The sequence below is a fragment of the Lissotriton helveticus genome, chromosome 11 (genome assembly GCF_964261635.1).
Source record: "Lissotriton helveticus chromosome 11, aLisHel1.1, whole genome shotgun sequence".
NCBI lineage: Eukaryota > Metazoa > Chordata > Amphibia > Caudata > Salamandridae > Lissotriton > Lissotriton helveticus.
This window is the reverse complement of record NC_136072.1, coordinates 592014114-592032489: the sequence shown is the minus strand read 5'-3', so window position 1 is coordinate 592032489 and position 18376 is coordinate 592014114.

The window sequence follows — 18376 nt, the reverse complement described above, 5'->3', positions numbered from 1 at the left end:
GTCTGAGGGGGTTTATCCGCAGTAGTACCCCGTGATGGCAAAGGCTGGTTACTCCCTGTGGAACTGTCCCTGGTTACACTCCTAGTATCCAATATACCACGGGTGGGCCTATCCCCCGTAATGCCCCTATTGACAGACTCCATATCTTTCAGGAATCGATCTCCCCTTGACTTGTCAATACTAATAGTACCTTTCCTTTTTGCACCTTCCCTTTTCACCGGGCTTTCTAATCTATCCAGTCTTTTAAAAATCACATTAAACTGTTTATCCATTTGACTTTTCATTTGATTGAAAATTGAGTCTACAATTGTTTCAATAAAATTCCCATTTGGTTTGTCCTGTGAAGCATTTCCCGTAGTTGGCTCGGTCTGTGTGCAGGCAGAGTTTTGCTCACAACTTGAAGAGGCAGTGACAATATTAGTGTCTATCAAGGGTGCAGTCTCTGTGTCGGGGCCCCTGCTGGATGTGGTTTTCCCACGAGTCCACATACTCTGTGGGGTAGGTTGCCCTTTATTACGTGCTGGTTGTTTCCTCTTATTTGGTGTTGGTTTTGTGGGGCCTCTCTTCCTTTTCTCTCTAGCTGTCTTAGCGCTAGGAACCAAGGAGGGAATGACAGTGAGGTCCGTGGGATCTTGCTGTGAGTCAGTGATGGTAATAATGTTGCTATCCGCTGATAAAACGGGGGGTGCAATTGCCGGCAAAACAGTTTTGGTAATTGTGACCACTGGGGAAAGTGGCAAAATGTTAGTCGTACAATCTTGCTGGGTTTCTGGGGGTTCTAAGTATGAGCTTGACAGTCCCATAGACATTCTTCTTTCAGTGTTAGCTATCTCAGTGCTGACTAGGTTAAAGGCATTTTCCAACATACTTTCAATTGAGGCAGGTATGACAGAGGAAGCTTTATTGAACTGAGTTGAGGTGGTATTATTCCGTTTCCCCATGTTAATGTATGAAAGGCTCACCTTTGTAGCAGCTTAGTGGGGTGGCCCGCCTGACCACTGTCGACCCCTGACGGCCACACACGGCCCGCCCTCTGCCCGGCACCGCCCGCGACGCGGGAGGAGCCTCCGCTGTTTAAGCGCCTCCGGGCGCGCGAGATGCGTGGCAGTGGGCGGGGGAAGTCACAGTGCTGCCTGGGAGCTGTGGTCTCCCCCTCTGCGGCCGCGGGATGTTGCTAGCGGCGGCAGGGAGACCAGCAGTGTCAGGGACGACTGATGTAGCCTTGCGGGTGAGTGTAATGGCCCCGCTCGAGTTTCCTTCTCCCCGCTCCTCAGTATGAGCCTCCGCTGTTTAAGCGCCTCCAGGCGCGCGAGATGCGTGGCAGTGGGCGGGGAAGTCGCAGTGCTGCCTGGGAGCTGTGGTCTCCCCCTCTGCGGCCGCAGGATGTTGCTGGCGGCGGCAGGGAGACTAGCAGCATCAGGGACCCAGGGACGACTGATGCAGCCTTGCGGGTGAGTGTAATGGCCCCGCTCGAGTTTCCTTCTCCCCCTTAGAGTACACTTAGAGTACATATCCAACTTTTTAATTAAAATGCACCCTGTCCTATGGGCTACTTAGGGCCTAACTTAGGGGTGACTTATATGTAATAAAAAGGGAGTTTTAGGCATGGCAAGGGGGTTATATTTCGAAGTGGAATTGGCAGTTTAAAACTGCATACAGGCTGCAATGGCAGACCTGGGACATATTGTAAAGGGCTACTTAATTGGGTGTCACAATAAGTGCTGCAGGCCCACAAGAAGCATTTAATTTACAGGCCCTGGATATATGTTATACTGCTTTACTAAGATGTAGGCCAATTCCCCCCAGGTTTTAGGGGCGTGAGCACAAGCACTTTAGCACTGTTTAGCAGTGGTAAAGTGCAGAGTACTAAGGCCAGCAAAAATGAATTCAGAAAAATAGGGAGGTGAGGGCAAAAAGTTTGAGGAAAGACCACCCTAAGTCTGACCGGTCTTAACAGTACATAATGTAATTCCCAATTGAGTACCATATGCATCTTTCTCTGTGTTACTCACCCCTCCGTTTATCATGTATCATCTCAACCAGAATCCTACAGTAAAAAGTGTCACTGCCCGCTGACAGTTTCTACACATATTGTCACGTTAGAATTTCCATTATGGAGGGCAACCGCATTTCTTTATTTGTGCATTGTTAAAAAATGTAACTTGATTACAAAGGTAACCAAACACAAATTACTGTGTCTTTCCTGTCTCTTGGATGCATTGTCATGTTGCAAGCTGATGGACAATTATTTATCTAGTGCAGCAATATTTCATTCAGATTTTTATTTTTTATGTGTAAATACTGAACAGCTATAAACAACTATACAATTTTGCATTGTATAGACTGAAAATTAAGGGGCTTATTTACAAGCCCCTTGCGCCCTTACGTCACTTTTTCTCATATTAAAAGTGACGCACCGGCGACGCAGGAGCTTGTAAATTAGCCCCTGAATCTTTTCTGTATTGTAACAATTATCAGATTCAGAAATATATCTGTAGTAAATATAGTCTCTTGTAAGTATCATTGTAGTAGCCACAGTTTTACATTTTTTTTAAACTAATACTTGTCTTATCTTTTTGTAAGATAAACAATGTATGCTGATATTTAACAGCTGCTTCCCATTTCTGTATTTATTGTCTAGTTCCCTTTTATACACCTCTAACTGGGAGAAAAAGGTGCTCGTTTTCAGAAATAAATATAAAATTGATAACCCCACAAACAAAGTTGCATCACATAAATTAAGACTGTTTACAAATGTATGTCTTTTATTTTCTAAAAAGTATGTGTAACGCAAAGTTCTTCTTAAATCTTCTTTAGTTGCTTCTCTGCCTGTAATAATTGCTGGACAGGTAAAACTTCAAAAAATACTACACCAAATTTCAGAACAGAAATGCATTAGGTATTTAGTATTAAAGCACAAGTTACTACTTGTGTAACGATATATCTGTAAGAGACATTAGTTAGTGATAGATTCCTTACCTTAGAATATCCCCAGGCGTCAGACTGGATCCGGAATTTTTTTGCGTAGCAGTACCCTTGCACGTCGGTAGGCATCGTCTGCGGCTCCGCGTCCGTCGTGGGTGCCGTGATGACGTTGTCGGAGTACTTAGACGCCGCCTCCGCGTGCTGACGTCAGTTCTTAGACACAGCTTTTCCGCGCCAGAAGCGCTGAGCCATGTTAAAAACCAACACTGGTGCCATTGAAACTAGGGCTCTGAAAGGGGGTAACCCTAACCCTAGATATCGGTTCGCAGAACGGAGAGGATGGGTGGGTCGGTAAGGAATCTATCACTAACTAATGTGTCTTACAGATATATTGTTACACAAGTAGTAACTTGTGCATCTGAAACAGACACGTTAGTGATGGATTCCTTACCTTAGAATAGATACCTCAGCAATACCAACCCCGGTTGTGGGTCTGCGAACCAATAATCACACCAAATAGAATGAAAGCGCACGTTTTGGGTCCAGACGGTGGAGCCGCTCTTCCTCTTTAGAGGGATGCGGTGGCGGAAAGAAGGTGGGCAAGGTGATAGACAGCCTGATGTGGAAGGCCGTGACAACCTTGGGCAGGAAAGATGGCTTAGTACGCAACACAACCTTGTCCGGATGTGTGGAAAAGTAAATTTTGCCATGTTCTGTGTCCCTACGCCTCATCCATCATATGTTATGTGTGCATGACCAATATGCATATGTTATTCCCCATGTCCGATTAATGACGCAATTCCAGTTGTGTCCACCTCTAGTATGTTAGTTTCCAGTCCTCGTGAATACTACGAATATCAGGCCTATGTAAAGTAATGTTGCCACGTTTCTCAGTGTGCACGTTATTCCATTATAAAGTCCCCGTTTCTAGGCCTCAAAAGGGCCCGGACATCAGATTCAGCTCCTGTCTCCTGAAAGCCTCGCTGAGGAGCGATACAGCCCCCACCTGTATCCTCGACCCTTCACTTACTTCCTGCCTCGCAGTGCCCGGTGCAGCTTGGCTCTGCCTCTGAGTCTGCCAAGAGTATGTTATAGTTCCAGCTATCAGTTCAGTCCTCCTTCTTTGCATTCCTAAGCTACTGAACTGCATCAATAGTTTCCGTCATTGTCTAGCCTTCTCGTCTCCATGTTAGAGAAATACTGTATTTAATGGTCATTTAATATTTTTCATCACGCATTACATGAAGAATAATGCATGGTCCAGTCTTAGAATCAAGTTAGCCTTTCCCTTCATGACTTCTAGTTTATATCAACATGTTCCCTAAACATTAGATACCAGATAGGGTTTAGGTACATGTCGCTCCGACCCTCCAGACTCTAGTCTCTGCTCCTAGCACAGAGTTCGTAGCCCCCAGCTTCTCCTAGTGATACGTCATTGCCAGTTTACGCGCACCATTAGGTTAGAGGTTCCGGCTCCTTAGGTAGCCCCCTCCAAAGTTTCCGCCCATTCATGACATATTCTGTTACGTTTGCATCACATGTCTATGTATACTCCCAGTTACACCTACTTTTACTGTTATCTCTCGCGACTGCTACGCGTCACGCCTTCTGCTCCACCCACTGTTACGCCTACTGCAATGTAATGCTATGTGTTTGCGCTATGTATATAAGTCCATGTATTGTTATTAAAAGTTAGCGCGCTCATCCCAGACCCAGCCCCGGCAGCTGCCGGGCCACTCTAGTCTTGCCATTCTGTTCCTATGCAGGTTGTCCTGATCCTGTCCTTTATGCTGTAATAAACCTGCAGAAACTCCTACTACCTCGAATCTTGACTCTTATTTATTGAGCTATCTGTTATGCTATATGCCTAGTCAAAAATAGGGTATTATTTATTTATTTACCACATAATGGCGCCCGAATAGGGACTTGCCCTTTCCCCACGCGTCGGTGAAGCCACGCCGACCCCCTGACCCTCTGCAGCCGTGACGGAACCATACCGGCCACGTGCAGATATTTCTGCTTCAAGTATCCCTCAGGCCCACGGAGGAGACGGAGGAGGCGGTCCAGCATCCGAACGAGACGGTGGAGGAACGCGGCGAGTCCCGACCAGAGCCCAAGCCAAGAGTCCAAGGTCCGAGGTATCCGGAGGCCCACCCGTAACTGAAGTCCGAAGTTCGTCGTCCGTCGCCGTAGCAGTCCAGTCCAGTCCGAGGCCTTCCGTTCTTGCTGCCCGGTGAGTACCGTTGCTGGGGTAGTATCTAGACAGGGTCACTTTAATTGACTCTGGTCTGTGGGTTGGTGGTACACAGTCCCACAAACGAAGTGTCCACTTCGGTGGATGCGGGTTCTGACGTGTCTCTTTATGAGACCGGTAAATGTCGTACTGTTACAGCAGTGCATCCAGTAATTCTAGTCTGTTCCGTTCTCGAGAAATTCTGTTCTGTTTCTGTTCTCAGTATTCCAGGTAATATTCTGTTCGAACTGTTATTTCATAATGTTCTGCATGTATTTTAATGTTGTGGTATGAGTGCGATGTGATTTCGTGTTTTTATTGTATATTGTATTGTGTCTAGATTACAGTTCAGTCATGCCCATATTTTCCAAGTTACGTCAGTTAAAAACTAGAAAGGGTTTATTAGAAGAAGCAGTTCCTGTCCCGCCCAGGGACAGTCCAGGTCATTTTATGTATCAGAAACATGGCATAAGCGCCATATTATATCTAGATTTATGGGTAGAGTATACCAAACAGTTAGAAGAAAAGTATAGATGGCCCGTATCGGGTACATGGGATGCCGAATGTATCATGCGAGTAGAAGAAGCATTATGGAAAAAGAAAGCCAGACAGTCACAGAAAGATGCCATCGAGTTATGGCGTAAGGAAGCTCATAAAAGAACGGAAAAGGAAGTCAGAAAGTCAGAGTTAAGTAGAGAATCCCAAGAACGAGTCCAAGAAAGAGAATTAATCGAGATAGGTGAACGAGTCAAAGCCGAACAGTCAGACAGACAGAGGCATGCCCTTATTAAGGGTATGTATCCTCTGCTTGCCGAAGGCTTGCCAAAAGCAACCCCAGAGGCATCCAGTAATTTCCCGCCACCATTAGTTCCGACCAAGCTACGTCACAAACCGACCGCAGCTGATATTTTTATTTCGTCCTATCTGGACGACACAGTCCCCGAATATGCAAATCCTGTTCGCGCTCCGCCAGTCCCTGTAAATCAGGTAATTCATGCTCCTCCAGACACCGGGGTGCCCTTAACAGTCCCCCCGGGTCAGCCCGCCATACAAGTCCAGCCCACGTTACAATTACCGACCCTGCCAGCACGAAAAGCATCAGTTGATGATTCTGGTTTAGGGGCCGCGGGAGGAGGTCTTCCTCAAACCCCGCCGCCACACAAGCGTTTAACATTACTCGAATTACATGCTCAAGCGTTACAGCGTACGCCCAAACATCAGTCTGTCACAGAGATCAGGCAAACCCTTAACGAATGTGTCTATGATCCAGTTCCAGGCGAATATAATATGGTTTTATATTCCTTACGTGTAAGGAGAGTGACCGAGTATCTAGTCGCCTTACCGAATATGAAAGAAGATCTAGACAGAATATATCGTTTCATCCGTACAGGGGATGATCCAGAAAGTATTGGCGAGATTATGTCTCAAAGGAAAGCCGAGATCCAGCTCATGATATTAAAGTTCCTGATCAATTGTCTAATAAGAGAACAAGATTACCCGTCTAAAGATTCCGCCGAAATGAGAATCCTGACAAGGTGGAGTGATAATATAGCCGAGGGTAAGCACAAGACCGTCGGTGCTATGGAGAGTATGTACAAGAAAATCCGTAAGGAGATAATAAAGATACACGAACAACGTAAAGCAGCACAAGTAAGCGAGAAAGAAAGTATCTCTGATCCTGAAGAGGAAGACGAGAATTCCGCCAGAATAGCGTATGTAGGAAAATCTAGATTTCCAGATCGCCATTTACGTCTAGAACACAAGTCTATTTTTCATCATCCAGCACCAGAACAAGGTTCTCTAGAACAAGTATTTCAAGCTACCGATCACATTCTGAAATCACGAATCGGTTACAGTGAGTTAAGTACCATGCATGAACAATAACTAGCCCGATCAGCAGTCCGATGGATTACTGATTCTACCACTTTTCCAGACGAAATAGTGGCACAAATGTTTCTGAAACTGCCCCCAGCCGAGCAACGACTGGTGGGTATGTATATGATCCAACACCTCATTACTCTGTATGAGGGTCAACATTCTGATCCAGGTCCGTTGCATGATATCCTGAACAAGTTACTCCAGTATAGATGGAGAGGTCTAGGTACCGATTTAATTAGTGTCATTCTAGAACAGCGCCACAAATATAGAACGTTTTTGAACCCGCATTTTGTTCATGTCTCACCCCCAGAAAGTAAATCATTTTACATAGACAGACAGAATCCGTTACGAGAAGTCCACCCAGTCCAAGGGGCGGGTGGCGAAATGCAACGAGTGTTTGTATACACTCCAATATCAAAGATGGAACTTCTTGAAATGAAAAAATTAATTCCCTGTCATGACAAAGATCCAGCGGGGTTCCATCGAGAATTAAAAGACATGCTCCGTATGGGAGAATACACTTACCCAGATATCATTAAAATGTTAAAGGTCCTGTTACCCGCAGGGGTGTATGAAAAGTTAAAGGAAAAAGAATGGGAGGTGGGAGAGAAAAAGATCGATTGGGCAGCTCTAGAAGCTGAAGACAAGGCACGAGTACCAGGTACCGGTCTTGGAGATAAATGTAAAGAATTACCAGAATTATTGATTCAAGTTTTACCCAGATTATTGACAACGAGAAAGGAAGACTGGGATGCAATCTCAGCCTGTAAACAGAAACAAGATGAAGATATTAGTGATTTTTATTCTAGATTTGAAAAATGTTTCAGTATCAATAGTGGTCTCAAGACAAGTAGTGAGTCATACCCTCATCTTTTCGTTACTAAACTAGTCGAGAATTCAAGCCCACAAATTAAAAACCGAGTTTTGAAAGTCGAAAGCACCTGGCAAGCTAATACCCCGTCCCAGATGCTCCAGATGCTCCAGTATCACCAGAATAGAATCAGGGAAGAGCAAGAACACGAAAGAAAACGTATGAAAGACACGAAAATGAAAGTGCTAGTTGCACAATCTGTTCCTCAAGACAGTCAGAAGAGGGGTCCGAATCAAGCCAGTCATCCTGCAGCTCCCGTTAAAGGGAACTGCAATTATTGTAAACAACCAGGTCATTTTATAAACGAGTGTGCAGTTCTGAAACATAACATAGCTACTGGTAAGACTAAAGAAAGACCACGTCCGCTTAGACAAGAACAAGTTTCACAGATTCCTCAGTCACAGAATGCACAGCAGACAGTTACAGTACCGCAGCCTATTGCTGCAACACAGCATGTCACATCACAGATGTACCAGTATGCACAGTCTGAGTATCCAGAGTACCAGCCATATTCATGAAACAGCCTAGAGAGGGAGGTAGGCTTGCCTCTCATCGAGATACCTGTAGATCAAGAAGGTCCCTATGTTCACAGTCAAGTATTAGGGAAAGACAGAAAGTTTTTGATCGATACAGGGGCAAGTAGGACCACAATTAGTCACGCCGAAGTTCCAGGGGCTCCGCTCTCAGGCTCAAGAAATGTTTCCCTTGGATTTTCAGGAAAGCCAATAGTTAACGAGATATCAAAGCCAGTCACTCTAGAAGTAGGTCCATTGTCCCGCACTACTGATCTGTTACTTACTAAGTCATGTCCAGAAAATCTATTAGGCATTAAGACACTGAAAGAATTAGGTGCAGTTATTTGCTGTTCCCCAGAGGGAATACGTCTGTTCCTACGTGACTTTAAGGGTCACTATGTATTACGAGATTTTGATTCGAGATTGTCTAATGTTCCGCAGCATTTATGGGCGCAAGGTCCAACTGATGTAGGTTATATGCAAATCACACCCTATCGTGTGACTCTCAAGCCAGGTGTAGTGTTACCACGAATCAGACAGTACAGATTGCCACCTGAGGCTGTAGCAGCCTTATCCAAAATTATTGACGAGCTCATGGCTCAAGGAGTAGTTGTAGAAACTGACTCCAATGTATGTAATTCTCCGATCATTCCAGTCATGAAACGTACTGATCCAAATGCACCCCCAGTATATCGATTAGTGATTGATTTACGAGAGCTTAACAAATGTATTATTCCGCAGTACCCAGTTGTCCCAGACATCTCTTCCCTATTAACGGCCATCGATTCCGAAGCCACGTTCTTCACTGTTATTGACCTCAAGAATGCATTTTTTAGTGTCCCAATTCATCCAGACAGCCAGTTTCTTTTCGGATTTTGTTTAAATGGAAGGAGCTATATGTTTACACGCGCTCCTCAAGGTTTCACAGAAAGTCCTAGTATTTACAGTCAAGCACTCAAGAGACAACTAGACAACATTCATATGCCAACTGACACTGCCCTGCTCCAGTATGTCGATGATCTACTGATCACAGCCCGTCCTGAACGTGACTGCGAACGAGCGTCACTTACAGTTTTGTATTTCCTTGCCGAGATGGGGCACAAAGTGTCCCCTTCGAAGCTTCAATTCTGTGTCCAGCAAGTGGTATACTTAGGACACTTGCTGTCCAAGAGGGGTAGGCAGTTGACACCAGACCGTATCCAGTTAATAGCGAGTCTTCCCCAGCCCAGAACCCAGAAGGAGGTACGTGCCTTTATCGGCCTTACTTCTTATTGTAGACAATGGATTCCCCAGTATGCATTTCTAGCTAAGCCACTGATACAGTTAACGACACAGGAGGCAGCCGTATCGACTGTCCTCCCTTGGACATCTGACCATACACTTAGTTTCAACGAGTTAAAGAAAGCCCTATGTCAAGCTCCAGTTCTAGCTACACCGAACTACAGTAAGCCTTTTACACTTTTCGTTACTGAACGCGAAGGTACAGCATTATCTGTTCTCACACAAGATCAAGCAGGACAATACAAGCCCTGCGCTTATTTTTCGAGCACATTAGATCCAGTCGCCCAGGCGTTGCCTGCGTGCCTCAAGTCAGTTGCAGCTACAGCACTAGCTATCAGACAAAGTGATTCCATAGTTTTAGGACATTCCCTGACAGTACAAGTTCCACATTCAGTAGAAGTTCTTTTAAACCGAACACAAACACAGCACTTGACAATTGCACGTTTAACAGGTTATGAATTGACACTGTTCCAGCCACACATAGAAATTAGACGCTGCAACGTTCTGAATCCTGCTACACTGTTACCATCAGTTAATTCAAATCCAGACCCACATGATTGTGTGGAAGTAGTTAACATTACGACAAAGCCAAGACAAGACCTGACAGATATTCCGTTACCAGATCCCGACCTGACACTTTATGTGGATGGTTCATGTATGAGAACTAGTACAGGAGAACTAGTCGCCGCGTATGCAGTGACTACTGACACCGAAGTTATTGAAACACACCGTATTGACACCCTGTCCGCTCAAGCAGCAGAGCTAGTCGCTCTGACACAAGCCTGTATACATGCCAAGAACCTGAAAGTTAATGTTTACACAGATTCACGTTACGCATTCGGAGTTGTACACGACTTCGGAGTGCTCTGGCAGGAGAGAGGTTTCATGACTTCTCATGGAACCAAGATTCAGCATGGTCTCCTTATTCAAGCCCTGTTAGATGCCATACATTTACCGACATCCATTGCTATCATGAAATGCAAAGCACATACGAAAGTCACTGACATTATTTCCCAAGGTAACGATCTAGCAGACCGCACAGCCAAACTTACAGCACAGACTCCAGACATCCCAGTTAATCAGACACATACTCCAGATCCGACTACATGCATGACAGTTAAGGACCCTACACAAGATGTCATAGATATCCAGTTACATGCTACTCCCGATGAAATCAAGAAATGGTCTGAACAAGGAGGGGTCCAGACAGATCAAGGATGGTTAACGAAGGGTAGAGCCACATGGTTTCTCCCCGATTCTATGGTTCAAGTCATTATCAATACCGCACATAGTCCAGCACATTTAGGAGAAAAAGCTATGTTAGACAGTATCCAGAACATTTGGTTCAACAAGCATTTACGAGCTGCAGCCAAGCAGAAAGTCCGCACCTGTATGATATGTTGTCAGTTTAACCCAGGTAAAAGTGTCCCGGTGGAACAAGGTGGTTTCCAGCCCCCTGACCACCCTTTTGAGGTCCTCCAGATGGATTATATTCAGATGGAGCGATGTCGAGGTTTCAAGTATGTCCTTGTAGTCGTATGCGCTTTGTCCAGGTGGACAGAAGCATATCCAGTCCCAGATTACACAGCCGCGACCACTGCCAAGCAGTTGGTTCGTGAATTTTTCCCTAGATATGGACTCCCTAGAGTCGTATATTCTGATAACGGTCAGCCATTCTCATCTGAACTGATGAAGCACGTTTCCCTGTTGTTAGGGTACCAGTGGAAGTTCCATTGTGTACGCCATCCTGAAGCAGCCGGTCTAGTCGAGAGACATAATCAGACCCTGAAAATCCGTATTGCAAAAGTCTGTAGAGAAAAAGGTGTGGACTGGCTAGTAGCTCTGCCAGTTGCTCTATTTTATATGCGCATGGTCGCACATTCCAGATCAGGTCTGTCCCCGTATGAGGTCGTATTCGGCCGCCCCCCTAACATGTGGGGTACTCCTAGACCCCGAAGTATTACCGATGTTTCATGTAATATGCTGACAGATTACCTAGCTTCCTTGATGTCTGCCCTCAACTCATGTCGTTCACAGGTTGCTGCCGCATTTCCAGACAATACCGAGGTGGCACCGCATGAAATCGTTCCAGGTTCCCTAGTGATGGTCCGAAATTTTGACAGATCAAGTCCGTTGGAGCCTCGTTGGAAGGAGCCACGTCAGGTCCTCCTCACCACCCGTACAGCCGTGAAGTTGGAAGGCAGAAAAGGATGGATCCACCTGTCTCATGTTAAACTTTTTAAAGGATTGAAACCGGTTTCTAAAAACATTTCCAAGGATTCCCAAGATTCTAAAGACTGCCAAAACATTGTTTTAAAGGACTGTCCCGCAAAAGACATTATTACAACCCCTCCCTTGTTAGAGAAAACTCCGCAGCAGGAGTATAAGTTAAAGCTCAGGTCTAGTAAAATAAGTCAGTCAGTTTGATTGTATAAGTCCTCCCCTAGGTGAAACGGTTAGACTGTTTCTGACATGTATAAAATAGACCCCCATAGTGAGAGAGTCAGTAATAACTCAATTCAATGTATCGTTTTTCTGAGTTTCGTATTATTCATCAGCATTTTGATTTCCTGCACCAGCTATGCATTCTATTTGTATTTTCCAGTTCCTCATGTAAATATGTCTGCTAATGCTACAGTAGAGCACACGTTTAGTGATCTGCCTCCTCACGAATATTCTTACCGCCTTGCTATGCGCAACAACACATTTGTCCGCATGTTACATTATTCACACCAGACCAGCAATGCCACTAATTGTTGGGTGTGTGGTCGACTCCCCCCTTTCCAGACACCGAAGGGGGTTCTGCCACTCTTTCCTTATCCATTCTCACACAATGGTTCGTGTGGAGCATGGTCCACGTTAACGTCATCCTCAACAGATATGTCTTTTCTTAACAGTACATGTTTCTCAGACAAGCAAGGTTTCCCCCACAGAACAGGTTTAGATCTAGAAAATGAAGTATATAATTTAGGTAATTATTCGTCGAATTTTATGGTCCTGAATGTTCAGTCTGATACTACTCCAGACTTACCTGCTATTTCAGTATTACCTGTCAAAGGCGAATTATGTGTCCGTAGTTATGGTTCCATACATGTAGGTCATAGTGACTGTACTACTGTTATCCAGTATAGTGACAGTGGGAAATCTGTTTTCAAAGCTTCACGTCATTCTTATTTTATTTGTGGTCAAACTGCATATGTCCGTCTGCCCCTCGATTGGGAGGGAACCTGTTACATTGCTTTCCTACTGCCACCTGTTTTCCTAGCCCCATCTGATTATCACAGAAACACACATCTAGTACACATTAGACATAGAAGGGAGTCCCCAATTGTCGATTATACTGAAACTACTCTAGAACAGTATACAGATTTCAATAAAGGTTTCTTCTTCTTTGTAGGACCTGTCCAGAATAGTAAACTGATCCGTAGGTTAACAAGAACCCTTGAAGCTGTAGTAAATGAGACTGCCTCTGCTCTAGGTAACTTAACCGAAGAACAATCTGCTATGAGATTTGTCGTTTTGCAAAATCGTCTCGTCCTTGACGTCATACTGCCCGATAGGGGCGGGGCCTGTAGAGTCATCGGATCTAGTTGCTGCATTTTCATTCCAAATAACGCGCCGTCTGTTTATTCAGCTATAACCAGACTCCATAAAATTGCCCATCTGTTACACCAAGATCCAGGCACCTGGACATGGTCCGGTTGGTTCTGGAATATAATTTCCGCTTGGGGATGGAAAGTCCTGTCCTTTTTAGGTATTGCAGTAGCGATCATATTTAGCTGCTGCCTCTGTATACAATGTGGCCCTGCGATTTGCAGCATGTGTGCTACCTCTTGTATTCCTAGTCCCAAGCCCCGTTCTAAATCCCGTTCCAAGACAATTCGAGACGAGCAAATGGTACTGTATGAAATGATAGATGGTATCATGAAAATTGATGTTTCCTGATGGAAACGTAGTGACAAGGAGGGAATGTGGAAAAGTAAATTTTGCCATGTTCTGTGTCCCTACGCCTCATCCATCATATGTTATGTGTGCATGACCAATATGCATATGTTATTCCCCATGTCCGATTAATGACGCAATTCCAGTTGTGTCCACCTCTAGTATGTTAGTTTCCAGTCCTCGTGAATACTACGAATATCAGGCCTATGTAAAGTAATGTTGCCACGTTTCTCAGTGTGCACGTTATTCCATTATAAAGTCCCCGTTTCTAGGCCTCAAAAGGGCCCGGACATCAGATTCAGCTCCTGTCTCCTGAAAGCCTCGCTGAGGAGCGATACAGCCCCCACCTGTATCCTCGACCCTTCACTTACTTCCTGCCTCGCAGTGCCCGGTGCAGCTTGGCTCTGCCTCTGAGTCTGCCAAGAGTATGTTATAGTTCCAGCTATCAGTTCAGTCCTCCTTCTTTGCATTCCTAAGCTACTGAACTGCATCAATAGTTTCCGTCATTGTCTAGCCTTCTCGTCTCCATGTTAGAGAAATACTGTATTTAATGGTCATTTAATATTTTTCATCACGCATTACATGAAGAATAATGCATGGTCCAGTCTTAGAATCAAGTTAGCCTTTCCCTTCATGACTTCTAGTTTATATCAACATGTTCCCTAAACATTAGATACCAGATAGGGTTTAGGTACATGTCGCTCCGACCCTCCAGACTCTAGTCTCTGCTCCTAGCACAGAGTTCGTAGCCCCCAGCTTCTCCTAGTGATACGTCATTGCCAGTTTACGCGCACCATTAGGTTAGAGGTTCCGGCTCCTTAGGTAGCCCCCTCCAAAGTTTCCGCCCATTCATGACATATTCTGTTACGTTTGCATCACATGTCTATGTATACTCCCAGTTACACCTACTTTTACTGTTATCTCTCGCGACTGCTACGCGTCACGCCTTCTGCTCCACCCACTGTTACGCCTACTGCAATGTAATGCTATGTGTTTGCGCTATGTATATAAGTCCATGTATTGTTATTAAAAGTTAGCGCGCTCATCCCAGACCCAGCCCCGGCAGCTGCCGGGCCACTCTAGTCTTGCCATTCTGTTCCTATGCAGGTTGTCCTGATCCTGTCCTTTATGCTGTAATAAACCTGCAGAAACTCCTACTACCTCGAATCTTGACTCTTATTTATTGAGCTATCTGTTATGCTATATGCCTAGTCAAAAATAGGGTATTATTTATTTATTTACCACAGATGGACAGAAAGGAAAGGAGGAGTACATGAAAGGGCCTGGAGCTCACTCACTCTCCTGGCAGAGGTGATGGCAACCAGGAAAGCAGTCTTCAAAGTGAGAAGATGGAGAGGACAGTTGTGAAGAGGCTCAAAGGGAGCACACATCAGAAATGTAAGAACAAGGTTCAAGACCCACTGAGGCATCACAAACAGAACAGGAGGTAACGTGTGTGTGATGCCGTTCAGAAATCGATTTACAATAGGGGACTTGAACAAAGAAGGTTGATCAGGCAGCCTTAGAAAGGCTGAAAGGGCAGAAAGGTAGCCCTTGATTGATTGTGGGTTTCTAAAGCGCTAGAATCGACTCCCGAAGGAGTATCTCTGCGCTGTAGACCGCTGGGGAACCCGTCCTGGCTTTCCCTGTGAGATGGTCCCTACTGGGTATCTCTAGGGTGAAAACCAGGCATCCCCGGCGTATGTGGGGGGCCGTTGTGGAGATGAGGCAAGCTAATGCCCAGAGTTGCCGAGTGTGATCCCTAGTTAGAGTAGGCACCGAGGCTAGAACTATCGAGTCCGTTGACCCTGGTCCAAGACCCTGCCGCGTCGGGAATTGAACCCTGGTCCCGGGCCGTCCTCTGCTCCCGGGTCTGCCACCTCTAACCAGTGAGCCACACCACTCCACAGTGTGGATAGTACCCAGAGCAGAGCCCTGCTGGGCAAGAGAAAGAAGGAAGAGAAGAACCTCAGAGAGAGGGGCAGCAAGAGGATCCACAGCCTTTGCTGTGCACCATGCCACAAATCTGTTCCACCTGCAGGCGTATACCGACTTTGTGGAGGGACGCCTGGCTGCCAGAATGACATCACAGACTTCAGGAGGCAAGTCAAATGGCCTCAACTGTCGCCGCTCAATCTCCAAGCATGGAGGTGGAGACTGGACAGGTTCGGGTGGAGGACCGTCCCCTGCTGCTGCGACAGAAGGTCCTCCCGAAGAAGCAGACGAACCGGGGGATCGACTGACATACTGGGTAGCTCTGGATACCAGTACCTTCGTGCCCAGTCCGGAGCCACAAGGATGACTTGGGCCCGGTCGCGCTTGATCTTCTTCAGCACTCTGGGCAGAAGTGGTATAGGCGGAAAGGCGTACAACAGACCGCAGCCCCACTCGCGACGAAAAGCGTCTCCGAGCGAGTGCCGCCTTGGAAATTCCAACGCGCAGAACAGATGACATTGTGCGTTCTCTTCGGTGGCGAATAGATCTAACCAAGGCTCTCCCCACTGCTGAAAGAGGCCTTGTGCCACGTCCGAGTTCAGACGCCATTCGTGATCCATCATGCACCGACGGCTGAGCTCGTCCGCCCTGGCGTTCAGAGAACCTGCCAGGTGTTAAGCCATCAGGGTCACGCCCTGGTGTTCCAGCCACTGCCAGAGACGCAGAGCCTCCTGGCAAAGGGTCCACGACCCTACCCCGCCCTGTTTGTTGCAGTACCACATGGCGGTGGTGTTGTCCGTGAACACCTGCACTACACTCCCCCCGACAGAGGGGAGGAATGCCTTCAGTGCTAGATGAATCGCCCGCAACTCCAAAAGGTTGATATGGAGCCGGGCCTCCGCCGAAGACCAGAGGCCTCTGATCTCCGCCTCTCCCATGTGGCCTCCCCAGCCCTGGAGGGACGCATCCGTCACAACTACGTGCTCCGGTTGGGGAAGGGAGAGGGATCTGCCGCTGACCCAATCGCGGTCCGTGAGCCACCACTACACCTGTCTCGCGGTGCCCTCCGAGATCAGGACGTGGTCGGACAGGTTGCCCTGATGCTGGGCCCACTGAAACTTCAGGTCCCACTGCAGAGCCCGCATCCGCCACCTGGCGTGATGCACCAGAAGGATGCAGGAGGCCATCAGCCCCAGAAGCCGCAGCGTCAACCTGACCGGGACCCGGGATAAAGGCTGAAAGAGTGGAATCAGAGCCTGAATATCCCGGACCCGCTGTTCGGGAGGATAAACCTGAAACCGCGCCGAGTCGAGAACTGCTCCGATGAAGAGGAGCTTCCGAGAGGGGCACAGGTGTGACTTCGGCACATTGATGGAGAACCTCAGCTGGTGCAGGAGGTCTGCCGTTGTCTGGAGGTGGTTGACGACTGTCTGGGGCGAGCCCGCCTTCAACAACCAGTCGTTGAGGTAGGGGAAGACTGAAACCTCTAACCTGCGCAGATGAGCCGCGACCACCGCCATCACCTTTGTGAACACCCGTGGGGCGCTGGTAAGGCCGAAGGGGAGCACGGTAAACTGAAAGTGCTCGTAGCCAACCGTGAACCGCAGGTAGCGCCGGTGGGCCAGCAGGACGGGGATGTGGAAATAAGTGTCCTGCAAGTCCAACGCTACCATTCAGTCTCCAGGGTCTAGGGCAGCCAAGACCTGAGCTAAAGTCAGCATCTTGAACTTCTCCTTGCGGAGTAAGCCGTTGACGCTCCGGAGGTCCAAGATAGGGCGCAGGCCCCTTTTGCCCTTCTTGGGAACCAGAAAGTAGTGGGAGTAGCAACCACGTCCTACTTCTGGCCCAGGAACGAGCTCAATGGCCCCCTTGGCCAAGAGGGCCGTAACTTCCTCCTGCAGAAGCCGCAAATGATCCCCCGATACGCGGTGGTTCTGCGGTGGCATGGCTGGAGGGGTCGCCTCGAAGGGGAGGGAGTAGCCCCTTCGGACAATTTGCATCACCCACCTGTCCGACGTGACAGTGCGCCAGTGGAGGAGGTGATGACGAACCCTGCCCCCCACATGGGCAGGAAAGCACGGACTAGGAGGGTTTTGAGGCGGATGTTGCGGGGGAAGGTGTGGACTGACCTCGCCATTGTCCCCGACCGCCGCCACGGTGGTTTCCACAGCCGCCACCGCGTTGGGTATTACCTTGCGGAGCGTGGCTGGCAGCATGTGTGGGTACACCCCTTCTGTGGCCACGAAAGGAGTGAAAGGCAACCGATTGCTGGCGCGGGGCCGAGAGGTCTGCCTTGTCGCCAAAAAAGCGACGGCCATCAAACGGCATGTCCATGAGTGTGTTCTGGACATCAGCCGAGAAGTTGGCGGATCTCAACCAGGCGTGGCGACGAATCGCCACCGTTGTTGCCATCGCTCTGCCCAGAGAGTCGGTAGTATCCAGTCCACACCGGATAGAGTAACGTGCCACATCTCGGCCTTCCACAAGGGCTTGGCTGAGTTTAGCCCGTACCTCCAACAGGCATTCTGGCAGCACGTCCGCGACCGTATCCCACAGAGAGTGGGTGTAGCGGCCCAAGAGGCATGCGGTGTTGGAGGACCGCAGTCCCAGACTCAGGGAGGAGAATACCGTTTTGCCGTATTGCTTATACCTCTTGGATTCCCTGTCAGGCGGGGCCGACGGGAATGCGGTCTGGGAATTGGAGGCCTGGATCACCAGGCTCTCAGGGGTGGGGTGGGTGGACAGGAAACAAGGGTCGCCCGGGGCCGGGCGGTTGCGTATGGCCACATTACTATC